At 43.3% G+C, this 4,467-nt stretch overlaps 1 long non-coding RNA gene across 1 annotated transcript; it reads left to right on the forward strand.

The window, feature by feature from the left end:
- The first annotated feature begins 315 nt into the window (after positions 1-315).
- Positions 316-2,800, forward strand: LOC126937508 (uncharacterized). Its single transcript, XR_007719759.1, has 4 exons — positions 316-361; positions 1,487-1,662; positions 1,768-1,887; positions 2,595-2,800. It is a non-coding gene; the product is annotated as an uncharacterized LOC126937508 (long non-coding RNA).
- Positions 2,801-4,467: the final 1,667 nt, after the last annotated feature.

Here is a 4,467-nt window from a genome sequence, read left to right on the forward strand (position 1 = left end):
ACCATACCAAACTGGATCATTAGCTACACAAACTTTCTCCCTTGAATCCTCTCTTAAAATGTTTGGAACTCTAGAACTTCTTCCTTGGAAAGGAGTAAAAGCAAACATTACAGGTTATATCTTTTAGAAGCATGTAACCAGAGCTTTTTATTAACTCTAGTGGGAGTAAGACCTGGCACTGAATTGGTCTGGTAACGTCTTTCTTGCAGCAGACATTTATTGAGCTGCTACTATAAGCCACTGACTAGGGCTGTAGGAGAGGCAAAGATAAATATGACGGGATCATACCCACAGGAAGCTTGTTGTGAAATAGTTGGGGACAAATGCAACTTTTGCAATCTACCTTTGAAGACCCCATCAGGTAACCCTGTTAGGTACTCTTACAGAAGCCTGTATTTTCCTATCATTGCACATTTAAAATTTATATTTCTACATTGACTTCTGTGATGCTAAGTTTAATGTCTTGCTCACTCGCTAGTTTCTAAGCTCTGTGAGTTCTAAGAGGGGAGGAGCTGTGTCTATTCTGATTATTGTTATATTCTCAGCCTCAAGTTGACATATTCTAGGGAGTCATTAAATATTGGCTGAATACATACATTATTTGAATGAGCAAACTGTAATGCAAGACAGAATTTTATCCATTGGTTATACGTGAAGAGTGATGTGAGCGGAAAAGGGAGCAATTCACTTGGGAATGGCTTTGCCGATGCTGTGAACACGACACAGATGAGGCGATCACCTGCCAGAGGATAACACCAGAAATAGACCCCGAATGTCTGGACATCAGAGGCCACAAGGATCTTGTCCCAGCACTATCTGAGGGTCCTTGATTTCAAGTAGGCTCTAGCAGTCTAGCGGTTGGTGATTTCTAAGGTCTTTGCTCTTCTCCAATCCATAGTTTTATGCTGATTTAAATGAAAAGTGATTCCTTTCTTTCTGACCTTTTCTTCTTTAACTCCTGTTTGTTCTGCCATTCTTGGTAAAACGTCTCTGGAGACCTACTACCTACTAAGCATTTCATGTGTATTCTTCAGACATTTATCTCTTATGACTTGTAAAATAGATCTCAAGGGTTTTAAAAATATATGTCTGACATTCATGGGCAAATCCATCCATAACTCAAATCCGAGGTCTTACTTCCTGGCCTAACCACTTAGAGTTGCTCCCTTTCCTGAGACATGCTCCTCATCCAAACCCACCACTTGCACCCTCCAGGACCCTTTATAGGTCCAAGGACAAGGAACAGCTCAGAAGGCCAGCTCTTCAAGGCCAACTGAATGACATTTTTCATTATTAGGAGAACGGGGTGGTAGTTTCAGATATCAGGGACCCTCAAAACAGGAAGAGTTCCTAGAGATCATTTGGTTCAATCCCTTTGGGAAAAGGTGGCTCAGAAAAAAAGAAATGACCTGCGTGGTCACATTGTGTGTCACTGACAAGGTGGGGATGGGGGTACTCTGGGAGATAATTGGGTGAGTTATTTCAGCTCAAGCCTCCACTCTTGGAGTAAATGGAGAAATTTATAACTGCATGATAACACTGCCCTGACCTTCTCTACTTTACTCGGCGTGAGAATTAATTACCTGAGGCCAGTCCTATGGAACACTGGGAAGGCACGATTCAAAGATGCCCGCCAAGCATCTGGCACTTGAAAGAGGCTAAGTAAATGCAACTTCCCTCTCACCCTCTCTCTTTCATCCCCTCGTGTGTTGAACTGAATGGCAATTACTGTGTTGTCTTTCCCCTGCTTATTACGAACATCTCCAGGAAATCCAGTTCCATGGACTCTCCCCATCACAGCATCGGCAATGAGGAAGAACACTCCTAAAAGAGTGGGGGCCTGTGCTGGCAGCCTGGGGCTTATCTGCAGGATGGAAATGCTTCCAGGTAGAGCAGATGTGAAGTCTGCTCCTTTTCTTGCCTTTACTGAGTGTGAAGCTGACGAGAGTGACTTGTTTTCAGTAAAACGCGCCATGGTCTTCTTAGACATCTCCAAAAGCTTGGCGGACTCAACTCGCCGGACAGAAATGCAGGGTGCTTGGAGAGCTTTAGTCCCAGTGGAGAACACATTGCTGCCATTCACTGGCTCTGACTGTGGAATATCTAACTCAGCCCAGAGCTGAGGGTATGACTTCATGGGAAGCAGCTTCCCCATCTTCAGTGACCTCAGCTTTTGAGAATTAACGTCAACACCCAAATCATTAGCATTGGGAGTGGAAGTGTACTTTTCCTTCTGAAAGATTTTCCCTAATGACTACCTGCAGTCCCAGGGGTCAGTGGCTGTGTCAGGCCCTGCATGGTGTAGCTTGGAAGAGAACCTTGACTGAGCTATGGAGACTTGAGAAGGTTCCCAAGGGTTTCCTTCTCAGTGCAGTTAGGTGACCCCCTGACTCACTGTTCAAAAGGGGACAATTTCGAGAATAAAAAGGGGACCCTAAGTTGGCTCCCAGAGGTTTGAGGATCCACGACCCTGCCCACCTTCTCTTTCTAGGTCTGAGCCTTAGAAACAAGACACAAGACCCCAGCCCCAGAAAGATCTCAAAATCAAGAAAACTTTTCCATCAGGTAATAACGTTTTACTTGTTTCCTCATAGGACGTAAGCCCATCACAGGGCTTACCCAGCTGCCTTTGAGAAATGTCTGGGGCCACACTGGCTAAAATTAAGTACTTTGTGGTAAACTGGATTTGACTGGAACTAAAGGTTCAACTTCCAAGCTCACTCCCGTGGCTGTCGGCAGGCGGCTTCAGTTCCTCACCACATAGACCTTTCCACAGCCTGAGGTGGGGACTCAGTGAAACCAGGTTCTGAATGTCAACAGAGAAAAAGACATTTTTGTTAATTGATTGATGTGTGGTGGCATTTTAAAAGAATTAGCATTTACTTTTTTTGTTTTGTTTTGTTTTTGTTTTAAGACAGAGTTTTGCTCTTGCTGCCTAGGTGGAGTACAGCAGTGCAATCTCAGCTGACTGCAATCTCTGCCCTCCAGGTTCAAGGGATTCTCCTGCCTCAGCCTCCCAAGTAGCTGGGATTACAGGCCCCCTGCCACCACGCCTGGCTAATTTTTTGTATTTTTAGTAGAGATGGGGTCTCACCATGTAGGCCAGGCTGGTCTCGAACTTCTGACCTCAGGTGATCCACCCACCTTGGCCTCCCAAAGTGCTGGGATTACAGGCATGAGCCATGGCACCCGGCCTTGCTTTTCAAATTAATACACACTTATAGCAGAAAATTTGGAAAAGAGAATCACAATGAAGAAAATTAAATCACCAGTAATCCCAACACCCAGTGCTAACATGTGGATGTCGTATTTCTCATCATTAGTCATTGGGCAGTCATCAAATTGTTGATGTGATTCTGGCACTAGAGCTTGAAGAATGCATTCTAAAAGCCAAAGGAAAATTCCACTGCAGGTGAACCAGAAGAACATTAAAAATTTGTATTAAAGGCCAGGCGTGGTGGCTCATGCCTGTAATCCCAGCACTTTAGGAGGCCAACGCGGGTAGATCACTTGAGGTCAGGAGTTGGAGACCAACCTGGCCAACATGGTGAAACTCTGTCTCTACTAAAGATACAAAAATTAGCTGGGAGTGGTGGCGGGCGCCTGTAGTCCCAGCTACTCAGGAGGCTGAGGCAGGAGAATCGCTTGTACCAGGAGATAGAGGTTGCAGTAAGCCAAAATCGCGCCACTGCACTCCAGTGTGGGCACCAGAGTGAGACTCTGTCTCAAAAAAAAAAAACTGTATTAAAATTATTATTTTTAATTGATAAATCAGGATTCTATACATTTATGGGATACAATGTGATGTTTTAATATATGTGGACAATGCGGAATGATTAAATCAAACTAATTTCACATATCTACCATCTTGTTTACCTATCGTTTTTTATGGTGAGACATTTGAAAGTTATTGTCATAGTTATTTTGAAATGTATGGTACTTTATTATTGACTATAGTCACCCTGCTGTGTAATAGATCTTGAAATTTATTCCCTCTGTCTATCTGAAACTTCAGAAGAACATTTTTGACAAGGTGGATGCTAGGATTTTGGTGATTGTTATCATGCAAGAAAGGTTTGGTAGAGCTTTGGTTATATTTTTTCCTGATGAAACAGGAGTTTCCATGTCTAGTGACTGTGAGTGCACTGAAAACAAGAACTTTATTTTAACTTCATACCTTTCATAATTCCTGGCACATGAATATTTGTTGAACTGAATTGAGATACACTTTCTATCATTCAAAACACTTTCGCATGCTCCAGGTTGGAAATACCACCTTGTTACAAAGGGCCACTACTAGTCTAATGAACCTGTGTATTAGTTATCTGTTGCTGTGTAACAAATTACTGTTAAATTTACCAGCTTAAAATGACAAACTTTTTTTTTTTTTTTTGAGACGGGGTCTCGCTCTGTCGCCCAGGCTGGAGTGCAGTGGCCGGATCTCAGCTCACAGCAAGCTCTGCCTCC

The sequence above is a fragment of the Macaca thibetana genome, chromosome 15 (assembly GCF_024542745.1).
Source record: "Macaca thibetana thibetana isolate TM-01 chromosome 15, ASM2454274v1, whole genome shotgun sequence".
In the NCBI taxonomy this organism is placed as follows: Eukaryota; Metazoa; Chordata; class Mammalia; order Primates; family Cercopithecidae; genus Macaca; species Macaca thibetana.